Below are 15,405 nucleotides of genomic sequence, written 5' to 3' on the forward strand. Positions count from 1 at the left end.
AAAACTCTAAACTGGATGTTGTGGGGGGATAAATAAATGTTTCAACTCCAGAGATTGTTTTAGAGGTTACTGATAGAAGAAAAAATAGTAGAGAAACCAAAGTTGTATAGTTTACCCTACTCTGTAAGCAGAGAAGGATCCTACTCTATGAAAAGCAGATACTATGCCCAGTCCATTAAGTATTATGTAAAAGAGATAGTGTTCTAGAGTATAGATATAGATATACGCACAAACCAAAGAGGAGAAGGTGATGTGAAGACGGGGGCAGAGGGTGGAGTGATGCAGCCACAAGGCAAGGATTGCCAGCAGAAGTCGGCAGAGGCAAGAACAGTTTCTCCCCTAGACCCTCCAGATTGAGCACGGTCCTACCAACACCTTGATTTTGGCCCATTGATACTGATTTTGGACTTCTTCATTCAGGAATGTGAGATGATGTGTTTCTGTTGTTGTTAAGCCACCCAGTCTGTGGTAATTTGTTACAGACAAGAAACTAAAGCACATTTTGACGTTGATTACAGATGTATAACAATGGCAGAAATACGTGCTGTTTTCATCTGATAACATTCAGGATGCAGAAAACTATCAATTAAGAGAACTTTTTAGAAGCATCTTTTTTCCCTAATAAAGTATGTATTATTTTTGTCGTATAGAAACCAAGAGTCGAAATCTAGTTAATACATTTGATGGTAACCGAGCACTTTGTTGACTATGATAGGCAAACCTTATCATATATCAGAAGGATTACACAGAGGGCATGGGTCTATGGGTAAAATTTCAGATTTTGAAACCCAATTCTCATGTCCATTCCGACAAGGGAGAGATTTTGAGGATTTGTTGCTATGGAAGTATTTCATGGACGGGTATCAAAAAGTTAAGCATTCTTATCATTGTCTATAATACTTCAAGTAGATAAGAGTTAATAAAGCCCAGTTAAAACTGATGACAGAGCAGGAATAATTTAGGTGGGAGAAATGAACATTATCAGGATAAAAGATTGTTTTTCTTGTGATTTTCCCAGGTTGAATAATGTGAGATGCCAAAGCAGACTTGCTAGTATACGGACTTGAGAGGTAAGCCGGGAAACAACATATACTAGAAAATAGGTAAATTTAGAGTAATTAAACTGAGACACCGAATGAAGATGATTGGAAAGGGAAAAGGCAAGGAGACTTGGGAGAGGTTCTGCATGACTGTATAAGACACATGGCACCAGCTGGAAGGACACCTACCAAGAACCGTAAGTTACTGCCTGCTCCTTCCTTCAGATCTGAAGTATTTTCTTGGTCAGCTATGAGTAAGAACGTGTTTTGACTTTTGGTAACCTAAGCCTATTACCCCTTCCTGACAATCTGTGCATAAAGGAACGTTTACATGTATTTGAGTATTTGAGTTTAACGCATTCTGGTGTAGAGTCTGATTTAAATCTTTAATTTTCACAGCAACCATGGTCATATATTACATCTTGCTCTAAATTTGTTTTTTGATGGTGACATTTCTACACATCTTAGAGTGACAAACTTGTTTCAAAGAGAGTGATATATTCATTCATTGAGTTAGTGATTTACTCCATAAATATTTAATGGGTGACTTTTATTCAACAAGCAGATGTGGATAAATGCAACAGAGGAAGAGAAAGTAGGTAAGAGTAATGGTGAGATGGTGGGGTGGGGCCAGGTGGATTGCTCTTTTAAAAGGGGTGCAAAGTAAATTTCTCCCCAGGAGGTGATATTTGAGTCCACCCCCGATGACAATGAGTTAGTCAGCCCTGCTTCTCTGGGAGGAGAGCATTCCAGCCAGGAAGTTATAGTTCAAAGGACTCCTTGTGAGGGAGTTCTGGGTTTGGTGGACCTGCAGGGAGGTCATGGGCTGGATTGGAATGAGCAAGTGGGAAGAGGTAGCAGATTAAGTCAGAGGTGCAGGAGGCGGTGGCTGCGAACACTGTAGGGCTTTGGTTTTGATGCTGAATAAGATTCTTCACTAGTGGAGTATTTGAGCAAAGAATGACGTCATGTAACCACTGAAGGTGAAATTGTTCTCTCTGTCACGTCAGATCCTGGACTGGAAATCATTTCTTTAGAACAACCATTTTTGGTTTTTCCCTCTTACTTCTTTTCAGTTGTTATTTGTGCTTATTTTTACTTCATGGAATATTTAGTCCATGTTTCACAGGTTGATACTTACCACTTGAACTAACATGATCACTTCTACTCACTTGCCATCAAAGTATGCTATTTTGGTACTGTCATTTCAATACACAAATTGTGAGGATTTTAATACCATTTTATCATTTTAATACCAATTTACTTCAGGTGAAACTCTCTCACTATATATATATACTTGTTATTAGTTAATACCTAAACACTAAAGCTATTTAAATTTTCTTTGATTTCATAAAGCAATCATACTTTGTATATTAAATATTTGATTACTGTGTAATCAAATAAAAATGAAAGGAAAAAAGGATATATTTTCTTATCCATAAATACTCATATGGCACTCAGTAGTGTTTTGCTGTCCTGGCATGGTATCCTGTGTTGATATAGCTCTGTGCTAACTAAAGAATTAGGCACAAAGGAGTCTCAAAACAGTCTGACTGATAAATGATCATGTTTTTGTTCAAAGAGAGAAATCATAAAGACCAATGAGGCTGTTGGTGTACTTTGCATAGAAAATTAACCTTGTTTGAAGTTCTGCTTCATTTTCATAGATTATAAGATGTATTGGGGATAAATAAACTTTTCTATCAAAACAAATCCCCAGAATAAAACCCAGTGTTCACTTGTCAGGAAGACATCCATTCCTATGAGAAAAATGGCGAATTTTCAATATGCTTGATTGTACTATTTTCAGATCACACATTGACAAGCATTTTGCCCTGAAGGTGGTATGGTCAAGCCTGTTTAAAATTCATAGATATTTTTCTCCTTACCAAGATGAATAGCTCAGCATTGAACACTTTATGTAGGTTAAAGCACCCCTCCCCAAATTTTAAATATTCCTGGCACCCTTCTTACCATGTAATCGGAACAACTTTGACAACATTTTCCTACTTACTAGAATCTCATTACTACTGACCAAAGTACACCATTTAATTTAAGATTTGCAGACTGTGTTGGTCTCTTGCATGTGAACCTTCACTTTCCCTGTAAACTTGTGGCATGAGATTCATTGATTTGAAGTTAATCTTCTATACTTCCCTATAAATATATACAGCATTACAAAATATTGATCTAGAATATTGATCTTTAAAAATTCAAATTGGATTGTTATAAAGTTTAAGCCTTTCCTCATATAGGTAATGTTATCGTCCAAACTTACTAGTGTCTTAAAACTTAACATGGAAAATGCTCTTGTAAGAAGTGTCGTTTAGCCAGTTTTGCAGACCCTAAGCAAAGGCAGACACTTTTTCACTTATAATGAAAGAGGGGGTCAATCAGTTTAAGTAGAACAGAACTTGAGTCTTTTTTGTAGATTACTAAAGTGTATGATGAAAACCGTTAGTTCATACTCTGGAAATAGAACTTTAAGGACCACATAGATTTAAATATTTATTAATAAGCATACGCATATACATCTACTAAAAGGATATATAACAGAGTACTACAATGAATTTTTTTAATATATAATGTAAAAGGTATGCATCCCTGGTCAGTACAGTTTAGAGAGGGGCTCAGTACCCCAATATGTACCTGTTTAACCTAAATGAATGAAGCATCCAGACTGGAACTGTGACAATTTCAGGGATCATGTTTCACGTACGGTGAGCTGTTTATTGTGTCATGCAGAAAAAAGTCCAGATTTTCCAGATTTTTTGATTCTATTACAGGTATCAACCTTCCTATTTTACAATTAAGTAAACTGATTGCCTTAGTTTTCTATTGCTGTATAATAAATCACCACACAACCTAGTGTGTTCAACAACATGCATTCATTGGTTCTCAGTTCTGGAGGTCAGAAACGAAATTGTTCATCAGATGGTTCTCTGCCTATGATCTCATGAGGCTGAAATCAAGGTGCTGATCAGACTGGCTCTTATCTGGAGGTTCTGAAGAAGACTCTGCTTCAAGATGTGGTTAGGTTTTTGATAGAATTCCTTTCCTTGTGGTTATAATATGCAGTTTCTGTTTCCTTGCTGGCCATCAGCTCCAGATTGTACTCAGCACCTAGAGGCTATCTTGCGCTCCTCATGACAAGACCCCCTCCGTCTCTAAGTGAGCAATGGCAGGTCAAATCCTTCACACACTTGGAATCTCCCTGACTTCTCCTTCTGCTGCCAGCCAGAGAACATTAGAACGTTTAACGTTCCTTTTAGAGAGTCCATGTGATTAGACTGTACTCACCCAGATAATCTCCCTACTGATTAACTAAAAGTTAGTTGATTAGTAACCTTAATTGCATCTGAAAAAACTCCTCACATCAGAAAAATCTATTTTGCCATTTAAGGTAACATATAATCATGGTTGTGATGTCCATCATGTTTCAGTCTTGGGGATTAAGTGGAAAATTTTGGGAGAAAGGATGCTATTTCAGAATTCTGCCTACCATAATTCCCTAAGACACTTTGTGGGCTAAAGAAAACAAATTTTTGTAGAATATGAGGTGTGATTGGACCTCCAAGAGCAGAATTGATGCTCCTGTCCAACCTTACTTATTTACTCCTTCCAGGGATGCCCTGGTACCTGCTACTGTTCTTCTGGGATCTTACATTGCTCTTGATCAACATCATTCTCTCTTTGCAATGTTGCCTGTTTGTTTTAACTTTCCATTTCTAAGTTTACAACCTTTAAATCTTCAAATGTCGCTGCTGGGACTTTTGGAAATTCTTGGAACAGCTGTGTCCTGTTTCTTTGGTTTCCCAGTGCTCTTTCTACAAAAAAACAAAACAAAACAAAACACACACATACACAATTATTTTACTTGTGTTTTCTGCCTTGTTGGTCTTTTTTCTTCTGGAGCAACTAGGGGTTTTACTTGCATTTTGACATAGAGGGTCGGTTCTGACTTAACACTTAAGTGAAAATAGACTCCTTTCCCCACAACTCCTCACAGCCTTCACCATCTGTAGGTGTTCCCAGGAAAAGAAAAGCAAGAGCCCATCCATTGGGAAAACCCTCAACTTGCTATAGGCAAGTCTCTCTGTCTCTCCCGACATTCCCCGCTTCTAGTGAATGACTCTTGTGTGCCAGGTACTGTTCTCATACTTGAATATATAGGAAGCCTAAGACTCTGAAGCTGAAGCACATCTAATGGATTTGAGGAAGAGTTTGGAGGCCCCTTGTGGCTACAAAAGAGTGTGAAGAGGGGACAAAGAGAGTAATAGAGCCTGAAGTGGTCAGGGACTTGTATGCTATGGTAAAGAATTTAACTTTAATTCTGAATGAAACAGGAAGTCGTTGGAAGATTTTGATCAAAAGGTAACATGATCCCATGTCGTTTTTAAAAGGACCTCTTTGAGTGTCCTGTTGAAGACACAATGTAGGCAAAAGCCAGAAGCAAGGAGATCAGATGGGCACCACAGCAATTATCCAGGCAATGTGCTGGTCTATACTGCTGTCATATTTTTGGTATAAAATCTGGAGAAAATCACTGCAATCTGGGTTTAAACTTTTCACACAAAAGAGATAACTGGAAAATATATGTGAATCTTGTATTTTTTTTTTTACAGTACCATTTTTTTACTGGTACTAGTGAAAAAAAGTTTTTAGTAAAAAATTTTTTACTAAATTTTATATTTCTAGGTTGAATTACAAGAAATGACAATGTAAAATTCCAAAGCACTTTGTTGTATCTAAACAGAACGCCGCATAGGAAGTTTTTTCTTGCTAAAGGGATTTGCCCAATAGCAGTATTCCTGAAGCTAAAAATAATTTTCTTGACTGAGCATTGATTTGACTTCCAACATCTCTCAACCATTCTGACTATTGAATATGAGTGAATACTATCTACATACACAGTGCCAGTAACTTAGTGTAGATCAACAACAATTCTTGGGTAGATTATTATTGAAGAAGTGTCTAATGGGTCTTCCTGTCATCCATTCGTTCTTCTGAACAGTAGAGAGAATGATTTTTCTAAACCCTAAACTACAACTCTACTTAAAATCTTTAAGAACATACCTGGTCCTCTCCATATAAAATTTGAACCCTTTACAATGTTATACATAATCATTCATGATCTTATCACTTTGCTTCATAAATAATTTTACAATCTCCTATGCCTTTCCTGGTAGCACCAATTATAATAAAATAAATCAATTTATATAAGTTATTATTTCCACTGAAGTATACGTTTATTACTGAAGTATATTCAAAATATTATAAAATAATTCCGAGTAGGCCAAAATCATCGGTCTATATCTATATATGTATGTAATTAAATAGGTATTTATAATTACTTATAGATAATTCTAATTCGGCAGATATATAATTCTTATTCATTTACATTACCTATAATTAATTATATAGCTCTTTATATTGTAAAAGCACGCCTTTGTTTCAAACTGAATACTAAATGTGTTAGAGAAAATACTCGATTAAAATCAAGTGTACATTTACGTACGCTATGTTGAAAATACAAATATTGAATGTTGATCCTAATATTGTTCACCATATTGAATTTGACCCCTTTTAGATCAAATTTAGGAGGGCAGTTTACTAAGGTAAAAAATTACCATCATTATGGTTTGGTTTCATCTACAAAGCAATTCCATGCTGGAATCTGGTGTGCTTTCTAATGCACTAAAAACCATTGTGGGAATTATTTCTTCAGAGATGTTGCACTTGTCTACAAGGAGCAAGCATAGTTGAGCTTACTCTGTTACAGAGTCTTGAAACAAATCGTTGCATTCCCTTTCAGAAATGTGTGTAATTTCTCAAGGGATCTTGTGAAAAGCTGCAAAGTACCAAACAGCATTATACGCCTTGATGATAATGTCTATAGATTCTTCCAAAAAAAAAATATGATACAAATATTATGGGAAGGGGAAATAGGGCATTTAAAGTCCCTTTGGGGTGATGAGAGTGCTGAGTTGAGTAGCTCCGCAGGTCACATCTAATGTCCTGCCATATGATTCTTTGTCTCCATCTGAGGTTGGCCTGATTATCTTGGAATTAACAGAGCATCATAAAGCTAGAGATCCAGGATTAATACTTAGAAGCATACTCCTTAGTGTCTTATTTGACTTGGTGTATGTGGTGAACAAAATTATTTTCCCCAAACCTATATTTAATATGCTAATTTAGATAAATCTATGAATAAAATATTTAATCATTGGATCTCATATTTTGAGCTGTAACTTTGTACCAAATGATACATTCTTTTTCTCTAACTGAAAACATCTTTTCAAATATAGTTACTGGAAATAGGTCTTTTCCTTTTAATCCTTATCAGTTGTATTAAATTTGGTTGGTTACAAATATTTTACTTTATATGTCACCATAGGCTGTCCTCTGTTTATCTATCTACATAGAGAGATGCATAGGTAGATAGACAGACAGACAGTTGATAGATTAGATAAAGGGTAACTACAAAACATTATATGTTCACATTGAATTCTTGCCATGCTCCAGAATGGTTCACCACCATATTCATTTTCCAGGTAGTAAGAAGAAGGAAAAAGTGGTAGTGAAAAGCACTCTTATTCTTTTTAAGTAAAGATCTGCCAAAGTCTGTTAGTTTCCATTGTTCAGGAGATGGTGCTACAGCAAGTGATTCTAGGAAATATAGTCTTTACCTTTTATAAATATATGACCAGCTAAACCTCTGGGTTTTATTGCTAAAGAAGAGAGAGAGAATGGATGCATATTTAGGAATAACTGGCAATCTCTTCACAGACTATATCCACAAATTGATGAGGATAGTATGCCAAATAATAATAAAATTATGGCAAAATACTAACTATGGAACTGAAGAAATTAAAATAAAATGGACAGTGATCTATATCATTAAACTATTTAACAAAATTTGATAATAAATAGCCTCTGTTATTTCTCTTCTCTCCTTTTTGAAAGTCTATTGGAAAGATATTGAGATTCCTGGATATGTCATTAGTGTCACTTAATATTTCATTCATATATTTCCTCTTTTTTTCCCTTTTGTCTTGTGTTTTGGGGATAACTTTAACTTCACTCTTCCAGTGAACAACTTTAATTTTCACCCTGTGTCTGTTCTGTTATTCAGTCCATTTATTTGTGCAGTTTAAAAATTGGTATTATATGCTTAAACTACCACATTTTATAGCACCCTGTTTTGTTTATTTTAATGAGTGTAATATTTTTCATTCCTTCCCTAAATATTAATCATATTTAGTGTAGAACTTTAACTTGATTCTCTATATTAACTATCCTAGCTATCATAAAAAATTGACTAATTCTCAATGATTAATTTTCTTGACTTCAGTGTTCTCAAACTGTTGATTTTCCTCAAATAATTGTTCACCATCTTTCTTAAAGGGTCCAGTTTGACCAGATTTGGAAATTAAGAGTCTGATTTCTAAGTCCAAGTCAGAATCTCTGTCAGCATGACGATATCTCAATGCTGAATCTGATTACAGGCACTTTGCCTCCAGGGCATGTAAAAGTACTAGAGTGACAATGAAAGACACATCGAGTCTGGGAACAGGACCAAACTCTGTCACTGGGCCCTGCCCAACATCTCTATGGTCACAGCCAACTCTGCATCTGTGGGAACTCCCCCGACAGGAGCTCAACCTGGGGCTTTCCTCTAGTCTGATGTTTCATGCTGAATTCTGCTACTCCACAATGGGGGAAATGCTCAGTGGTTTTGTCGTCCTGTGATTAATTTCCTAACGGAAGACCCTCAATCCTCTGAGCATTGAGTTCCTACTTTGGGGCAGAGTTTCTCACCTCCTGTAGTATTGACATTTTGGGGCAGGTAATTCTTTGTTGTGAAGGGCTGTTCTGAAAATTTTAGGATGCTTCACAGACTCCCTGAGCTCCACTGTCTATATAACACTAACACTCATCATCCCCACTTCCATGCATAGTTGTTTTAACTGAAAATGTCTGCAGGCTTTGTCAAAGGTCCTTCAGGAAGCAAAACAGCCCCTGTTGAAAACCACTGCTTTAGGGATTATACAGGGGTGGGTATTGGGGAGAAGATTGCTCATGAAAAACATGCTTTGTGGCAAGTTGTGTTGTCACTCTGGGGTGCTTGGTGCTTCTCTTTTAATTTTGTATTGTCATTTTGTTTTCAGGAAATTCTGACACATCTTGCTATTGAGAACCACCATTCCAGAGTTTTCCAATTATATACTTTTAATTAACTTTACATCATCATTTTATTTTGTTGACCACGTATTCCTTGCAGAATTATCTTTTCCCTTCAATTCTAAAGCACATTTAGAATTTTTCTTCCTCATTTTTCTTCTATGTCATTTCTTCTTTGCTTCCACAGTGTTTCCTCTTTTTCAAAACTCCAGAGCCTCCCCTCCATCACCAGTTTGCTCTCTATACTTCTGCTCTGCTGTCATAGTACCCTGTGTCTATACACTTAGATTGCAGGTTCTAGATGTACCATGAATGGCCTTCAGCAAGTCTTAAAACTATCTAAGGCTCATTTTTCCATCAATAAGTTGTGGGTTAGTAATAGACACCTCATCATGGTAATTTTTTTAAATGGTGCATACAATTCACTCAACACAGATTCTGATACATATTAAGTACTCCATAAATATTGAATTGTGATTGCATAGTACGTATCATTTTTCCATTGAAACTGAAGATTTTCTTGTGTCCCCACTAGATTCCCAGTTCACTAAGGGCCATGATTTCAGTTTTTTAGATATGATATTTCAAATTGCTAACGTGTTGTCTGGTTCATGAGAGACATTGAATCATAGATATGTATGTATAATGAACAGATGTGTAAAATACGCCAAAATAAATGAATAAATGTTCCTTTTCTTGGATTATCATATTTCTCACATTTGGCAAGCAAAGACTAATTTTAATTATCTAACAGAGAAATATTTAAACATTTATCAAAAAATGATACCTTTTGAAATCTTCAAAACATGACTTTCAGAAGGCTCTTAAATGCAAAGCAATAATATAACAATGACATTAATAATGTAAAAATGCATTTTTATTCTATGCAACAATCATTAGTTGCAAGAGACTTCCCTAGACTATGGTACATTCAAATATGAGTCAGCCATATCCTCTATTATAAGTAGTTCATGATTTAGAAAGAAAATCATTTATTGAAAATAATGACCTATAACACAGGGTGAATGAAATGGAAGAGAATATCCTTGGAATACAAAGAAAAGAGAGATTAATTTAACCAGAGAATTGGAGATCTCAGGTAAACTTGATAGCATCAATTTAGCTCAAGTTTGACAAGCGGTAAAATATTTTCTAGGAATAAAAAGTACATCTGTTATAGGAAATAACTTGAGTAAAGTACTGAATTATGGAAATGTAATTCATATCCATAAAAAGTGGTTCAGTGTGAATGAGTGTAGAATTTGTGAAATGAGACAGTGGAAAGAGAAGTTCAAAGTATTAGATTATAATCAGTCCCTATGGGACAGTGAAGAAAAGAATGGAGGTGAGGAAGCAGAGGCTGATCCAGCAGGAACTGATGGAGACCTCAGGCAGACCGTGTTCTGGAATGAGGGATCAGTGGGGCAAGTTGAGAAAGACTCAGTAGTTTACATATTTGCATGCAGGCACTGGAAGACTACTGGTAGTCTTTCAGTTGTAAATTAATATTAAGGAAGCAAAGAAAAAATCAACTCATTATTAGGAGTAATTCTATAAAAATATCTTTCAGAGAATATTTTGACAGGTTTTCTAGTAGAGATAGGGAATAAAACATGGACAAAGATAGAAAGGATTATGGTTAGATGAAAAGGAACTTTGCAAAGTATCAGAAATTTTAATCATTACAACTTGTTACAGTAGAATCTTATGAAAACGTGATATGCTTTAAAAGTCTATCAAAAATGTTTTCCTAATGTTTCATAATGTATGTATGTTTATCAGCAATTCATAGCAATCTGTATTGGCAAAGTATAAATATGAAGATATCACAATCATCTTAAAAAGCTTGGAATAACTTTCACTGTTTGTTGTTATATTTGGCACTACAACATGAAGTTTATATTAACATTCGTGGTGCCAAAGCTTTTTTGCAGGCAGATGAGATAGCATTATGTATTTAATGATATCTTGAAAGTATATTGATGATTGCATAGCAACATTTATATGGGGAGACAAACATTTTTAACCTGCTGTCAGATTAAACCAGTTGAAGAAAAAATGTGCTTGAGTATTCCACTGTTACTTTGTTATGTCTTTGACATCGAGTTTCTGAACAGCAGAATTCAGTGACTTATAGCCTGCTCTATTTTAGATGTTTGTAAAGAAATATATGATTCAATTAAGTTTCCCAAAGCTTATTTTTGTAGGCAAAATACATTATCAATTGCTGGATGTCTGTCAACACAAGTATGAAGTCATAGTCATGGTTCACTCTCACTTGCACACGCCAGCTCTTTTTTTTTTTAAGGATTTTATTTTATAGAGCAGTTATAGGTTCACAAGAAAATTGAGCTGAAGGTACCAAGATTTCCATGTACCCTGTACCTCCACACATGCATGGCCTCTCCCGTTATCCACATCCCCCCACCAGAGTGGTTCATTTGGTACAAGTAATGAACCTTCACTGATACATCATTATCACAGAGAGTCCATAGTTTACATATAGGGCTCACTCTTGATCAAACATTCCATAGGTTTGGCAATGTACAACGACATGTATATACCATTATAGTATCTTACAGAGTAATTTCACTGCCCTAAAAAGGCCCTGTGCTCTGCCTCTTCATCTCTCCCTCCCCTGTACTAACTCCCTTTAAAGGGTGTAAAAAATAACATGATAATCTTTCACACAGCCATGGTACAAAAATAAGAAAGGTAAAATGGACTAGGAACCAAGATGGCGGAGTCTCACTCCTTCTTGCAAGAACACCATAATCACAACTAGCTGTCAGACAATCATTGACAGGAAGACACTGGAACTCACCAAAGAAGATACCCCACAACCGAAGACAAAGGAGAAGCCACAACGAGATGGTAGGAGGGGTGCAATCACAGTAAAATCAAATCCCATAACTGCTGGGTGAGTGACACACAGACTGGAGAACACTTATACCAGAGATGTCCACCTACTGGAGTGAAGGTTCTGAGCCCCACGTCAGGCTTCCCAACCTGGGGGTCCAGGAACGGGAGGAGGAATTCCTAGAGAATCAGACTTTGAAACCTAGTGGGATTTGATTGCAGGACTTTGACAGGACTCGGGGAAACAGAGGCTCCACTCTTGGAGGGCACACACAAAGTAGTGTGTGTATTGGGACCCAGGGGAAGGAACAGTGACCCTAGAGAAGAATGAACCAGACCTACCTGCTAGTGTTGGAGGGTCTCCTGCAGAGCAGGGGGCTGGCTGTGGCTCACCATGGGGACAAAGACCCTGGCAGCAGAAGTTCTGGGAAGTACTCCTTGGTGTGAGCCCTCCCAGAGTCTGTCATTAGCCACATCAAAGAGCCCAGGCAGGTTCCAGTGTTGGGTTGCCTCAGGCCAAACAAGCAACAGGGAGGGAACCCAGCCCCACCCATCAGCAGTCAAGCGGATTAAGGTTTTACTGAGCTCTGCCCACCAGAGCAACAGTCAGCTCTACCCACTACCAGTCCCTCCCATCAGGAAACTTGCACAAGCCTCTTAGGTAGCCTCATCCACCAGAGGGCAGACAGCAGAAGCAAGAAGAACTACAATCCTGCAGCCTGTGGAACAAAAACCACATTCACAGAAAGATAGACAAGATGAAAAGGTGGAGGGCTATGTACCAGATGAAGGAACAAGATAAAACCCCAGAAAAACAACTAAATGAAGTGGAGATAGGCAACCTTCCAGAAAAAGAATTCAGAATAATGATAGTGAAGATGATCCAGGACCTCGAAAAAAGAATGGAGGCAAAGATCGAGAAGATGCAAGAAATGTTTAACAAAGACCTAGAAGAATTAAAGAACAAACAAGCAGAGATGAACAATACAATAACTGAAATGAACACTACACTAGAAGGAATCAATAACAGAATAACTGGGGCAGAAGAAGAGATAAGTGACCTGGAAGACAGAATGGTGGAATTCACTGCTGTGGAACAGAATAAAGAAAAGAAATGAAGACAGCCTAAGAGACCTCTGGGACAACATTAAACGCAACAACATTCACATTATAGGGGTCCCAGAAGGAGGAGAGAGAGAGAAAGGACCAGAGAAAATATTTGAAGAGATTATAGTTGAAAACTTCCCTAACATGGGAAAGGAAATAGCCACCCAAGTCCAGGAAGTGCAGCGAGTCCCATACAGGATAAACCCAAGGAGAAACACACTGAGACACATAGTAATCAAACTGGCAAAAATTAAAGACAAAGAAAAATTATTGAAAGCAACAAGGGAAAAATGACAACATACAAGGGAACTCCCATAAGGTTAACAGCTGATTTCTCAGCAGAAACTCTACAAGCCAGAAGGGAGTGGCATGATATACTTAAAGTGATGAAAAGGTAGAAACTACAACCAAGATTAATTCTATCTGGCAAGGATCTCATTCAGATTCGATGGAGAAATCAAAAGCTTTACAGACAAGCAAAAGCTAAGAGAATTCAGCACCACCAAACCAGCTCTACAACATATGCTAAAGGAACTTCTTTAAGTGGGAAACACAAAAGAAGAAAAAGACCTACAAAAACAAACCCAAAACAATTAAGAAAATGGTCATAGGAACATACATATCAATAATTACCTTAAACGTAAATGGATTAAATGCTCCAACCAAAAGACACAGTCTTGTTGAATGGATACAAAAACAAGACCCATATATATGCTGTCTACAAGAGACCCAATTCAGACCTGGGGACACATACAGACAAAGTGAGGGGATGGAAAAAGATATTCCATGCAAATGGAAATCAAAAGAAAGCTGGAGTAGCAATACTCGTATCAGATAAAATAGACTTTAAAATAAAGAATGTTACAAGAGACAAGGAAGGACACTACATAATGATCAAGGGATCAATCTAAGAAGAAGATATAACAATTATAAATATATATGCACCCAACATAGGAACACCTCAGTACATAAGGCAAATGTTAACAGCTATAAAAGAGGAAATCGACAGTAACACAATAATAGTGGGGGACTTTAACACCTCACTTACACCAATGGACAGATCATCCAAACAGAAAATTAATAAGGAAACAGAAGCTTTAAATGACACAATAGATCAGATAGATGTAATTGATATTTATAGGACATTCCATCCAAAAACAGCAGATTACACTTTCTTCTCCACTGCGCACAGAACATTCTCCAGGATAGATCACATCATGGGTCACAAATAAAGCCTCAGTAAATTTAAGAAAATTGAAATCATATCAAGCATCTTTTCTGAGCACAACATTGTGAGATTAGAAATGAACTACAGGGAAAAAAACTTAAAAAACACAAACACATGGAGGCTAAACAATACATTACGAAATAGCCAAGAGATCACTGAAGAAATCAAGGAGGAAATCAGAAAATATCTAGAGACAAATGACAATGAAAACACAATGATCCAAAACCTATGGGATGCAACAAAAGCAGTTCTAAGAGGGAAGTTTATAGCAATACAAGCCTACCTCAAGAAACAAGAAAAATCTCAAGTAAACAATCTAACCTTATACCTAAAGAAACTAGAGAAAGAAGAACAAAGAAAACCCAAAGTTAGCAGAAGGAAAGAAATGATAAAGATCAGAGCAGAAATAAATGAAATAGAAACAAAGAAAACAATAGCAAAGATCAATAAAACTAAAAGCTGGTTCTCTGAGAAGATAAACAAAATTGATAAATCATTATCAGGACTCATCAAGAAAAAGAGGGAGAGGACTCAAATCAATAAAATTAGAAATGAAAAAGGAGAAGTTAAAACAGACACCACAGAAATACAAAGCATCCTAAGAGACTACTACAAGCAACTCTATGCCAATAAAATGGACAACCTGGAATAAATGGACAAATTCTTTGAAAGGTATCTTCCAAGACTGAACCAGGAAGAAACAGAAAATATGAAGAGACCAATCACAAGTAATTAAATGGAAACTGTGATTAAAAATCTTCCAACAAACAAAAGTCCAGCACCAGATGGTTTCACAGGTGAATTCTATCAAACATTTAGAGAATGTTTGAGCTAACACCCATCCTTCTCAAACTCTTCCAAAAAATTGCACAGGAAGGAACTCTCAAACTCTTCCAAAAAATTGCGGACAAAGGAACACTCCCAAACTCATTCTATGAGTCCACCATGACCCTGATACCAAAACCAGACAAAGATTCTACAAAA

The sequence above is a fragment of the Stenella coeruleoalba genome, assembly GCF_951394435.1.
Source record: "Stenella coeruleoalba genome assembly, chromosome: 4".
NCBI lineage: Eukaryota > Metazoa > Chordata > Mammalia > Artiodactyla > Delphinidae > Stenella > Stenella coeruleoalba.